At 25.5% G+C, this 14096-nt stretch overlaps 1 protein-coding gene across 1 annotated transcript in view; it reads left to right on the forward strand.

Annotated features, from left to right (window-relative positions):
* The first annotated feature begins 1560 nt into the window (after positions 1–1560).
* The window catches only part of LOC122505049 (suppressor of lurcher protein 1), a 255048-nt gene continuing 242512 nt past the window's right edge, over positions 1561–14096 (forward strand). Inside the window, exon 1 of the mRNA XM_043616468.1 lies at positions 1561–1781. The gene's annotated coding sequence lies outside the window, so the exon portion shown is untranslated. The remainder of the gene's footprint in view (positions 1782–14096) is intronic.

The raw sequence follows: 14096 nt of genomic DNA on the forward strand, positions 1-14096 counted from the left end.
ATTTCAAAATCAAAAATACTGTCTGTCAGAAAATGACTTTTTCTACTGAGGAAAAAATTGCAAAAATCGATTGTCTGATATTGGAACTACTTTTACTACTAATAACAAAAATCAAGGAAATAAAATATTGTCTGATAAAAAATTAAAAATTGATTTTTCTACTAATAACTTAGTAAAAATTGAAGAATTGTCTGACTAAAAATGACCTTTTCTACTAACTAAGATATTTAATAAGATCTAAACCTGCATTATTAAAATACTATCGAACTTAATTTGACTTTTTCTACTTAACAAAAAATAACAATTCTTAAGATACTATGGGGAAATATTAGTTATTTATTTCGAAATCGTAATTAATTCTTACATGTAAAAAATTATTGTACAATTTATTTTCTTTTTTTGTCATAAGTAGGGGAATGTAGTCAAGGTTGGCCTACTGTCTAGGTAGGCCACTCGCGTTTTTTTGTCAAGTTCACTAGCGCCACCTACGCGCATTTTTGTCGAAGCTTGTCTTAGTGAAACCTAACTTTTTGTTCAATTACATTTTCGGAAAATCGAAAATTGTGTTTTCTGTGACGTCGGTACAAAAAAAGCTCAAAAAAAGTTTTGTGCATAATGTGAAAAACCATTAATAAAAGATAAAAAACAAATTGAATCGTCAAGGCAAGTATGCAGAAAATTTGTGGGACTCATGGTTGAAAGGAAAACAAAGTAAAAAATCGAATCCCGAAACGTATTTCTTTATGGTTACAACAATTCGGTAATGTTACTTACTGTCAAGGTCGGCCACTATGTGTTTAAAATGCGCAAAGATGAGGACGAGCTACTTCATTTGCAAAAACTGCAATTCTGTATAACTCATAATATAATTGATCATCTTATTAATATTTTTATTTAATTTTATTAATATTTTAGTGCAAAATTTTTTTTTATTTATATTTATTTTTTTATATTGTTTATTTTTATTATTTTGTTATTTCATTAAGTTACAAACTGTAAACAATAAAGAATCAATTTTCCGTAACTCCAAACATGTTATTTTATTTTTTAACGATTAATGCCCTTTGAATTTTAAACATGGCCGACCTTGACTGTAATGGCCAACCTGGACTACAAATTTTTTTTTTTTTAAATCTTTATAACTTTTTCATTTTTAAACCTGTCAATTTACTTTGTACAGAAAAAATGTTCCTATTAAACAGGACTTTCCAACCATATACTTCAATTGTCCAAATTTATTTTTAAAAAAAAGTTATAAACAAAAGTCAAAAAGGTGGCCGACCTAGACTATGTTCCCCTAGAAAAATAATTTTTTAGTCAGACAAGTAAATAAGTAGGGTTTTTTAAAAGTAAGTTATCGTTTCTTTTTTCAGAGAACAAATTCAAAAAATTTTTTTTTATTTAAATAAAAAATGCAAATTATTTTCTTATTTATTTATTTTTTTTATCTACTAAATAATAAAATTTTTTTGAGGAGAAAAATTTATTGCAGCAGAAAATAACAAATCATGTCTGATATGTGTATTATAGGATTATATTGTAACATGTAAATTTTTCTGTTTTCAGTTGCTCGAAAGGAGATTTCCTCAAAGTCTTTTTGCATTTGGAGAGTAAAGGTGTTTCCGAGTACACGCCTTGGACTGGATATCTCTGCGGCAGCTTGCGCGATATTCCACAAGTTCTTTATAGTTCGAGATCCACCCTTATCCTCGAGTTTCACAGTGAAGAACCACCCTCTAATGCAACGGGTTTTTCTGGGACATTCCGCTTTATTGACAGCCGTGAGTTTTAAAAAAAATATTTCCACTCATTTTATTTTTCAAAGAAAAGAAAAATTCCGTTTTCTTTTTTTTTTTAACTAAATATTTAATGTAACAAAGATTTAATTTGAGAAAAATTAAATTTTTTTCAATAAAAAATTAATAATGTTTTGAACCTGTGAATGAAAAAAAAATTATTCCAGTTCACAAACAAATATATAGTGTTATCTCAAAAATAAAGATAAAATTTTTTATTTCTTTGAAAAGAAAGTTTCATAAAACGAAAATTTATTAAGAGAAAAAAAGTTGATTTAAAAAAAAAAATGTTTTCTCTTTCTCAAGGTACATAATAGATTTGACATATGTTTTTATGAATATAATTTATGTGTACTTGAGTTAAGGTACAAGTTCGTGACGACAACGACGACGACGACGACAAAAAAGAAAAAAAAAAAGGAACTGTTACCTTTACTGTTCTTTATACTCACACGCAACACAAACACATATCAGTGCCCATAAAAGTTGGATGAAACTTTTGCGTACGCTAAGATCGTTAAAATGTTTCGCATAAACGAACAACTCTAAAAAAGATATTTAACAATACAACCATAAATGTTAGTTGCTTCGAGAGCTTTACAGAATGTCGGTATTTACGATTCGAGATTTCTATAGCAGTGGTCAAATCATGAAACGATTCATTTTTGGATTGTTGCCAATTTATTACAATTTATTACTGACATTTTTCGAACATTTCGATATTATTCAGTATTTTTTTTTCATTGTTGTTGTTGTTTTGTTTCCTTTTTATTTGGTAATTTGAACTGAAGGAAAAATGGATTTTTTGTTTTATAATTATTAGTGTTACTATTTTTTATTATCGAAAAAATATAGTTTGGAAACAAATTTGTTCTTCTATTATTTTCTGTACATTTATTCCATTTATTTTATTTATGATTTTTTTTCTTTTTTTTACTTTCTGTTTTTTTAAAAATCAATTTATTTTTATTTTTCACTTCTATTTGTTTTACCTATTTTTTATTTGTTTATATTTTTATTTCATTTTCATTAATTAATTATTTTTTTTACTTGCTTGTTTTTATTTGACTCATTATTTTCATTTTCATTTATTCCTTATTTTGTTTATTTACCATTTTATTCATTTTATAATTTATTTATTTACCTATCTATTTATTTATTTCGTTATTTATTTCAACTTTACCAAAAATGTTTATTGAAAAATAATTAATATACATGGAAAAAAGAAGTAAATATGAAAAAAAATTAATAAATCACGTAGAAAAAAAAGAAAATTTCTCTCTAAAATAAAAACTTTCCTCTAATTTACATTAACTGTAAAAGTTAGAAGTTTATTTATACTAAAAAAGATTTATTAACGCAATATATTTTTATGAAAAGATTTCTATTATTATAGCAACTTATAATAACAAATCTTGTTCATTCATCATTTTCTCGTACAATAATCACTGGCATTGTCACATAATGCCTGTTATATTTGCATATATTACAATCTCTATGAGTAAAATAGAGAAGACAGTTATTTTTAATGGTAAAGAAAGATGTATGTCCTTTATGCGAACTTGCGACATTATTTCCATTTGCAGACACTAAATGATAAACGTCTATGTTTGCGAAAAAATTACTTTTGCCCTCTTACCCCCTCCCACTTTCTATCAACATAAATCATATTTAATTTGTCATTTTCTTTTGTTAAATATGCAAATAAATTAAATCTATTGCCATCATAGTGACTTTAATGAAAAAAACGAATAGTAAATATTCGTTTCATTTGAAGAAATAAAAAAAAAAAAAGTTGATAATTAATCAAATTTCAGTGAGATAAAAAATTATAATTGTTACTTGTTGCAAATGATAATTAATTAAACAAGTAATTATTAATTATTGTATTAGAATTAGTAGTTAATTGTTATTATGTTACAAGTCTTTATTAATTGCTATTATTGTTACAAGTCATCATTCATTAATATTTTTTTAGAAAAAAAAACAATCAATTATTATTTTGTTACAAACAACAATTAATTGTTTTGCTTCAAAAAACAATCAATTATTTTGGTTCAAAATACAATTAGGTATTATTTTCTTTAATGAAATAATTAAATATTCTTTTATTGCTGGTAACAATAAATTACTATCTTTATAGAAAAAATTCTGTAATAATTAACATTTAATTATTATTATCTCATACTATTTGAATATTAGTAATTGAAATTTTGCTTCTGAATCAGTTATTTTTAAGTGATTCAAATTTAGAGAGTAATAATTAATTATTATTTTTTAAACTAGTAACAATTTTAATTATTAATAATTAATTAATATATTAATTTATTAAGTTATAATGGAAATGGACAATTAATAACCTAATTAATAATTAAATTTAAAAGATAAAAATCTTACGAGTAACAAATAATTGTTATTTTATAATTTTTTTATAACAAAATCAATTATCAATTTCCTATCGACAGTTTATTATTTGTTTATTATTTATACACTATACATAAAATAAATAATATTTATGTATTAGAATGAATAATTATTTTATTAAGTAATATTTAACTGTTATTGTTTTATATTCTGGAATTATTATACTTTTTAATTAAATGATTAATTTTGTATGTGAGAATTGAAAATAATATAAAATTGAAAAGGGGGAAAAATGATAAATAATAAACTATGATGAGAGTACAGCTTGATGATAATATTTAGTAGAGATTTTCAAATTCCAAGTGTATGAATGGAACCACTTTAACGTGAAAAGCAACCCTCTTTAAAAGGATATTAGTCTTTTTTTTCGTCAAAAACTGGTTTTACTGGCGTCGCGATGTCTGCTCCAGTCTCCGCAACATGAATTGGTTCTGCTACCAAAAGATAAGGAAATCCAGAGGAAGATGAAATGCTTTTTAAGTGTTTTAATATACAGGCGATTTTTAACTTGATTTTTCTTCTTCTTCTTCTTCTTCTTCTTCTTCTTCTTCTTCTTCTTCTTCTTCTCTTTTTTCTTTTTTTCTTCTTTTTCTTTCTTCTTTCCTTTTTTATTCTTTACTTCTTCTTTTTTTTCCATTTTCTTTTCTTCTTCCTTCTTTAATTTTTTACCTGTTTCTTTTTCCTACTTTTTTATTTTTCTTTACCGTATTCGTCTTTTTTTCCTCATCCCCTTTTTATTCACAATTGTAAAAATTCTCCCAACGCAAAAAAAAACATTATTATTCCCATAATTTTTCTCACTCGTGATTAGTATGCGGTGAAAAAGTTTATACGTGGTATAATAATGAAAAGTTTTGCCTAACATATTTTATGTAACACGAAAAGTTTTTAGCGCTCTCGACATGCGCAGCACAGCAGTAAACTTAACGTTATTTGCAGCGATAAAATGAACTATTTCAGAAATGATTTTTTTTCATTGCCCTTTTCTTCTCCCTGCAAAGAAAAAGAAAAAGGTAAATACACATTTTTTCACTAGATGAGCAACAAAAAAGGGGGAGTTAAAAAAAAAACTATTCTTTACTGTCGTAAAGGAACGAGAAAAATATTTCCTTTTTTCTGTTATTATTAGTGAAGACAAGAAAGAAAGGACAATGAGGGTCAATTTTTTTTTCTATCATTTTCACCTTATGGCTCAGTGTAATAAATATCGTTACGATAAAGCAGTGAAAATAGATAGCAGGGTGAAAGGAAAGTGGGATGAAAGGAGGGGGGGTGGTGGTGGTGGTCGAAAGGGTGGAACTTACAACCGCCCTAAGCTAATTCATTTGCCACGCTTCCTCGCTCCTGGCTCCAATCTCGTCCAAATTCTGCAATTAAAGGAGGAAAATTGCAAGCGTCTCTTCTCCTAACCGCGTACAGTTTAATCGAGTGAATAAAAAAAAAAAAATATAATAAAATTTTTTTTTTGTTTTGATCATTTTAGTTACGGTTGAATTAACTCGAAGATCGTTTTCGGTGGCTTGTTATCGGAAATTGAAAGACGATGAGGGTAAAATGCAATTAATGGTAATTTTATGAAGCCATTAACGTCATAAGTTTGAGTATAAAAACCAGAAAATAAAATCTTAATTATCCTGTCATATATATATATATATATATATATATATATTTTTTTTTTTCGGTTTTTTATTTTGGTAAATAGAAAATTTAACGAGGAGTCTTTTGTCCGACCATTGCATATTCGCGTAAAATTTAATATGAGTTTAACCTTTACTAAGTTGGAGATTTAAGCTAGCAGCATATATACGTCAAGATTGTAGGGAGAAAAATGGTTAGGAACTTTCGTCGTTTAAGCTGGTCATTAAGCTTAATGAGATTACTGCATACAATAGATTCTATAAATAAGGGAGAGAAATTTTCCAACCGCGTTAGGAGTGAAAATATCATTTACAAATTGGTATATAATGATCAAAAATTTGTTTTGTTTTTATTTACGATCAAGTGATTCTAACTTCATTGAGAATTAACTTTATTGAATTATTTTTGAAATTTGAAACTTTATACGAAATTTATTTTTTGAATAACGTTATTATTTCTATTATTTATTTTATTGTTTTTCTTTATTTAGTAAAAGAATCTTTTTATCAAATTATTAAATTATTGAGAAAAAAATACTTTGCAGTTATTGTAGAAGTGAATGAAGAGTGTCTGGCTATAAAACTGACTTATACTACTTACAAGATAAAAATTACAAGAGAATAAAAATTGTGTATAACTAAAACTTCTCTACTAACAAAAAAACCTAGAATAAAATATCGTCAGAAGAAAAATGATCTTTTCACTAATAAAAAATGACTAGAATAAAATATCGTCAGAAGAAAACTTAGTTTCCTGTACTAATAATATTTATAACAAGAAAAAAAATTGTCTGACTAAAAAATAATTCTTCCACTGACGATATTACGTAAATTAAATTATTGTCTGACTTAATCAGACGTTTTCTACTAATAATTGGACTAATAACTTTACAATAATTAGAAACAGACAAAACTTAGAAAATAAAGTTAGAAAAGAAAATTATTTTTCATTTTTAATTATTTATTTAAAAAATATTAAGTTTTTAGTAGAAACATCAATGTTTGGTCACGCGCTATATTGCTTTTAATATTGAATTATTATCTAAAATTTTAACTAAAATTTATTTTTAAATCAATTTTTATAAAAAAGTTCTTTTAGAATTCAATTATTTAATTATAATAATAATTTAAAATAGTTTTTTGTGAATTTTCAAATTCATTCGTTTTTAACTGAAATTGATTTTTAAATAAATTTTTATTAGAAAATTTTTCGAGAATTCAATTATTTAAATACGAACAGATATAATTTTATGAATAATTGAATGTTCCTTAAAAATGAATTCTTATACATAATTTTATCAACAAAATTTTTAAATACTTGAATTCTTACGACGAATTTTAATAAAATTTTCAATAATAATTACATTCGATTAAAATTTAAAATTGAATTAAAAAATAATTGAAATTCTGCAATGAGTTTTATTATTTATGAAAATAATTGTGAATTTCTAAAAAGAATTTTATTATTTACGAAAATAATTGAGTCTCTGTAAAAAATTATACATTTTATGAAAATAATGGAATTATTACAAAGAAATTTATAAAAAATTTGTAAATAATTGAATAACGTCTGTAATATTTTAGTATTTATGAAAATAATTAAATTTTTTTGTAGAATTTTATTAAAATTTTTTTAAATACTTGAATTCTTTTGGAAAATTTTATTAAAATATCAGATATATTAAAAATCATTAAATTGAGGAAAATTTTTTGAAAATAATTAAAATTTTGCCAAAAATTTCATTAAATTTTTTGAAAATAATTGAATTTCGGAGAAGAATTTTATTATTTATGAAAATAATTTAAATTTTGACGAGAATTAAAAAAAAATTTTAAACATAATTGAATTTCACGAAGAATTTTATTACTTTTGAAAATAATAGATATATTTTATATTTGAAAATAATAGAATTTTGAAATTATTTTTAATTTCTCTAAAATTTTCCAAATTATATCGTACAATTTACGAAGATTTTGTCCTTTTTTAATCAAATTACGGACTTTACGGAAATATGGAAAGAATTTGAAAATTTTATTCAATTTATTAACTTGATTATACCTATATTAATTAATTAATTTTTAATTTAATCAAAACTATGCTTCTTTTAAGTTGAAATTTAATAAAAACTTATAAATAAATATAACTTTTTGATTACACATTGAAAATAAATTCTCAAAAAAGGAAATAACAATTTTGTGTGATAAAAATTAATTAAAATTCTACTTCGAAGTGTAAAAATTCGTTTAAATTGAAATTGGATAAAAAACAGTAATAAAAATTACTTTTTTTTGAGGGTGAATATTCATGTAATTATTGATGATGTACAGAATATATATACGTACAGGGTTTGCCCTGGAGAAATCTCGGGTCAATTGGAAATCAGCACGACGCCGTTCCGGGATTTAAGAGCTTTCACCCTCTCCCCCCCCCCCTCCACTCCTGTTCATCACCCCTGACCTCTGAGGTGTAAAGAAAATTGTTAAATTTCGTGTAACACGCCCTGCAGATAGATTTTAATGGAGTTGGTAATCCAGACACGTAGTCACTTTGCAGTGTGTCTGCTCTCGGGAAGCAGTAACACCAGAGTAGGGGAACATAGTCTAGGTCGGCCACCTTTTTGACTTTTGTTTATAACTTTTTTTTAAAAATGAATTTGGACAATTGAAGTATATGGTTGGAAAGTCCTGTTTAATAGGAACATTTTTTCTGTACAAAGTAAATTGACAGGTTTAAAAATGAAAAAGTTATAAAGATTTAAAAAAAAAAAAATTTGTAGTCCAGGTTGGCCATTACAGTCAAGGTCGGCCATGTTTAAAATTCAAAGGGCATTAATCGTTAAAAAATAAAATAACATGTTTGGAGTTACGGAAAATTGATTCTTTATTGTTTACAGTTTGTAACCTAATGAAATAACAAAATAATAACAATAAACAATATAAAAAAATAAATATAAATAAAAAAAAGTTTTGCACTAAAATATTAATAAAATTAAATAAAAATATTAATAAGATGATCAATTATATTATGAGTTATACAGAATTGCAGTTTTTGCAAATGAAGTAGCTCGTCCTCAACTTTGCGCATTTTAAACACATAGTGGCCGACCTTGACAGTAAGTAACATTACCGAATTGTTGTAACCATAAAGAAATACGTTTCGGGATTCGATTTTTTACTTTGTTTTCCTTTCAACCATGAGTCCCACAAATTTTCTGCATACTTGCCTTGACGATTCAATTTGTTTTTTATCTTTTATTAATGGTTTTTCACATTATGCACAAAACTTTTTTTGAGCTTTTTTTGTACCGACGTCACAGAAAACACAATTTTCGATTTTCCGAAAATGTAATTGAACAAAAAGTTAGGTTTCACTAAGACAAGCTTCGACAAAAATGCGCGTAGGTGGCGCTAGTGAACTTGACAAAAAAACGCGAGTGGCCTACCTAGACAGTAGGCCAACCTTGACTACATTCCCCTACTATAATACCCACCGCAATACACCCATTTGCCTCTGACATTAATGTCATCTGTGTCATTCAAATCTCTAATTGAAATAGGTCAATAAATGTGTCTCTCTAATCATAATGATTCAGCTCACAATTATGAATGAGATCCATGAGACATGGCTTGTATATACTGTCATTTCAATTATTTCGATCAAAAAAAAAAAAAATATCAGAAAAAATTTGACAAACTATAAATTTTCCCTGACTTGCAATTAATTTAAATTTAATAGCCTCGTTTTGCAATCCCGTTCAGTTGCAATAAAAAAATTTTTTTCACAAATCGATTAGATTTTTTTAATCTCCTGTTTACACTTTTCACCCAGAGAAAAAAAATTATTTATTTGAGATTTTTTTTTAATTCAAATAAATTTTATCTCTAGGTGTATTACTAACACTCAATATGCGACCGAACTGAAAATATTTCCATGGAATTATTTCTAAAATAAATAATTATTTTATTTACAATAGAAGCAGTTTTTTTAAAGAAACAATTTTTTTATTCTGCAAAAATTTGTTGAAATAGAATAAATTTTTTTATAATAATAGAACTAAAAAAGAAGCAGAGATTTCTATTTATTTTCAGAGTTTAAAGAAATAAATTTTTATTTATTTAGAGTTAAATTAAATTAATGAATTATTATTTACTTTTAGTGCGTTTAATCAGAAGAGTACATTTTTATTTAATTTCAGAGTTTAAATATAAATAGTTGCGAATAATTAAAGTTGAAGAAAAATTTTCTTTTGTCATTTTATATTTATAGTTTTCTAAATTTATTGAAGTTGTGAGACGTGAAAAATTTTGTCAATTTAAATTCAAAACTTTATCGTCGACATGTTATTTTCGTCCAATTTAAAAGATTAGTTTGAATATATTATCACTTCCTGTTTATCATTCGGTGAATATAAATCTCATTTGAAATGAGAACACATATTTATGATTTATGTTATTATAAAACTTTCTATAAATCAAGAAAATAAAGAATATGAATGGAAATATTTACGAGTATTTTATAAATATTCTTCATTTTGTGGAAATAGTAAATTAAATTTAAAAATTTTCAATTTTAAATTTATTTATAATTTAAAAATTTTTTTTAGTCTCTTGTATTTTTAAAGAAATTTTTTAAATAAGTTACGAAAAAGTATAAAAATATTAGTATTGAAATTATATTTATATTTTTATATATTAAACAACAAATTACATAATACAGTAGTAAAAGTCAACGTTCAGGCAGACGTTACTACTATTGTTATAGTAAAGTGTAAAACAAAAAATTTGTCTGATTAAAATTGACTTGTACCACTTTGAATTACCATAATAACATAAAAATAAATAAAATTTCATCTAACTAAAATTAACTTGTACTACTTTTAACTACTAGTAAAATAACAAGAATTAAAATATTGCCTGACTAAAATTGACTTGTACTACTTGCAATTGATAATATTAAAGTAGAAAATATTAAAAATTTGTCTCACTAAAATTAACTTCTACTACTTTTAACTACTAGTGAAATAAGAAATATATTAAAATTGTCTGACTAAAATTGACTTGTACTACTTTTAACTTCTAGTAAAATAACAAGAATTAAAATATTGCCTGACTAAAGTTAACTAGTACTACTTTCAACTATTAGTAAAATAACAATAAATAAAATATCGTCTGACTAAAATTGACTTGTACTACTTGCAATTTTAATTGAAATATTTTTTATTAGTTTAATTTTGAAAAAATTTGAAAGAATTTTAAAAAAATATTAAAGAAAGTCAATTTACTAAATAAAAGAAAAATGTTATAAATAAAATAAATTAATAGAAATAATAAATACAACAAATATTAATTTAACTGCATGTTTTATCGAAGAAAACATCACTCACAAAATAAAGTACATTTTGTATAAAGTTTAATAATAAATATTACGAAAAATATAAGAATCTACGAGAATATATTTTTTTCGAATTTTTTCCCTTTCTACTCTACTGGGGAAAAAAAATATTCTAGAAGATTTAATTTAATCTAATTTTTATGAAGCCAAATTTTCCTAATTTTTTTAATGAAAAATTTCTACCCTTTTTGTACGAAAAGAGCAATTTGAACTTCTTATTTTTCATTTTTAAACAAAAGCAAAGATAATTGTGATCTAAAAAAAATTGTAAGTGGAAAAAAAAATTAATTATGAATATTACAAACCGGATGGGAAGTTATGAGAATATTTTTTTTTTCATTTATTCTTTCCCTTTTTTTTTGGTGTTGCGGTTTGAAATTAAAGACTCGGTAAAGAGAGGTAATTTCGTAAAATTGTTTAATAAGCGGAAAAGAGAAGGAAAAAGTGGATTTTTTAAAAAGCCGGTGAGTTCTGACCTTTATCCAACGCGCTTTAATAGGTTTAATATTCACAAGGCGCAGTGGATGCTGCTGCGAATGCATGGTGGTGAGATCCACGAGGGCACAGTTGGGGCCCCTGGTACTTTATAGGATAATGCAAAACCATTTGGTCTCTAGGATAACGACCATGTATCCTTAAGGATCCACAGCTGCTAGTATGTTTCTATGCAGATGCGTCCCTCTGGAAGAGTCGACAATAACCCCCCTCACAACCCCTTTTTCTCCCTACTGACTTTAAAAAAATAACAATATTCTCTCCATTCAATACATGCGGTTTTATCGAACGAAAAAATAGGGTAAAAAAATTTCAGGAAAAATCTTTTTCAATGGGTGCAACATTATCTATATATGTTTAACGTTAATAATGAAGTTGAAACACAAAACAATTAACTAAATTTTTGGAGAAACATTTTTATAAGTTACTCTGAAGAATATGTTGTGATTATTGGAAATAATTTACATTCTTAGCTGTTAATAAAAAAAATAATTTTTTATCTTATTTAAATAATCACTGACGGTAAAAATTTGTAATGATTAAGGGGAAAAATCAGTGTATGGTCAGACAAGTAGTGAATTAAATGTAAATACTATTAATGACAGTTTTTTATTAAATAACATGAATTGGTCGCATTTGGTTAAGCAAGTAGTTAATTAAAAATTGATAACAGAAAATTTGTTATAGTTTTAGTAGAAAAATCAATGTAGTGTCAGACATACACTGAAATTATTAAGTAGCACAGTAAAACGTGAAGTGTTAAAATAACACCAGAATGGATTAAAATAATCTGCAACAGTTTAATCCCTCTAGGATTAAATTAACACGAGAAAGGATTAAAATAATTCATTTTGCTGCTATGTTTGACTATGAATGAAATTTTACTTTAAATAAAACACCAAAGTCAACGATTTGTAAAAATTCAACGAATTTAGCTTCGCTAGGGAGAATAGTAAGTTTGTAAGATAGTTACTAACTTAGTTACTAACTTACTAACTTAGTTACTAACTTACTAACTAACTTAGTAACATAGTTGCTAAATTTAATTGTGTTAAAAATTTTTTTTTAAATTCTCGACAAAATTTAAATTTTTTTTATAAATAATAAAATTCTTCTCTGCTATTCAATTATTTAACAAAATTTTAATCAAATTCTTGTCAAAATTTCAATTATTTTTAAAAGTTTTCTAAAATTCAATGATTTTCAATATCTACTAAATTCAATAAAATTTTCCAAAAGAATTCCATTATTAAAAAAAAATTTGAATAAAATTCTACGCAAACATTCAATTATTTTTATAAATAATAAAATTCTTTTAGGAATTCAATTGTTTTCATAAATAATAAAACTCATTACAGAATTTCAATTATTTTTAATGCAATTTTAATCAAATTGATCGAAAAATGTAATTATTCTTAAAAATTTTATTAAAATTCGTCCAAAGAATTTAATGATTTAAAAAATTTGTTCATAACATTTTTTATGAGAATTTAATTTCAAGAAACATGAAATTAATAAATTATTTATTTTTGTATTTAAATAATTGAATTCTCGTAGAATTTACTAATAAAAATGGTTTTAAAAATGAATTTCAGTTGTGTGTTTATTTACTCTCCCTGCAATAGGCAGGGTTCGAGACTCCCAGATACATTTACAAATCAACTTATTCTATATGTACAAAACTTCTTAACCTATAACGTCGCTCTTATTCCACATCAACAACTTAATCAACACGCAACTTAACCTATTCTCATCACACTCATCCACTCAAAATTCGCCAGTGCCAGGGCTTCCGTTTCCAGTTCCCTTTGTCCATACTGACTGATTCCCCATTAACGCCCCACCCCTTTAAATCCTAAACCTCCATCTTCCTTCCTGTCCTTCTTCATTTCTCCCCATTCACCCGATCATCTATTCCAACCTCAAGCACTCGTCCATTACCTTCTCTCACGCACCATTTTACCCCATCCACCCACACACATTCCCTACCCATTCTTACTTCTCTTCCATTCCTTCTTTCGATCCATGCCTTCTCTCCCAGTAACCATCTTATTCTCCTTTCCCTCCACGTTCTATCCTCATCTATTCTCTCAACACATCCTTTCAACCTTCCTTTCATCCTCATAACCTCCTCTTTCTCCTCCTCACTTCCCAGTTCTACTAACCACATCCTCGGAATTCCATTCGCATCCATACTCATCGCTTTCATCTGCCTAATATTAATTTTCACCCCTATCCTTTCAGCCAGTCTCCCCACCTCTCTTATTCCTTCACTTAAACCTGCATTCATACCCCTAATAATTATATTTCTTTTTCTTTTATCCTTTTCCATCCATTCCACTCTTCTTTCCA

Source organism: Leptopilina heterotoma, unplaced genomic scaffold, assembly GCF_015476425.1.
Source record: "Leptopilina heterotoma isolate Lh14 unplaced genomic scaffold, ASM1547642v1 Lhet_337, whole genome shotgun sequence".
Lineage (NCBI taxonomy): Eukaryota > Metazoa > Arthropoda > Insecta > Hymenoptera > Figitidae > Leptopilina > Leptopilina heterotoma.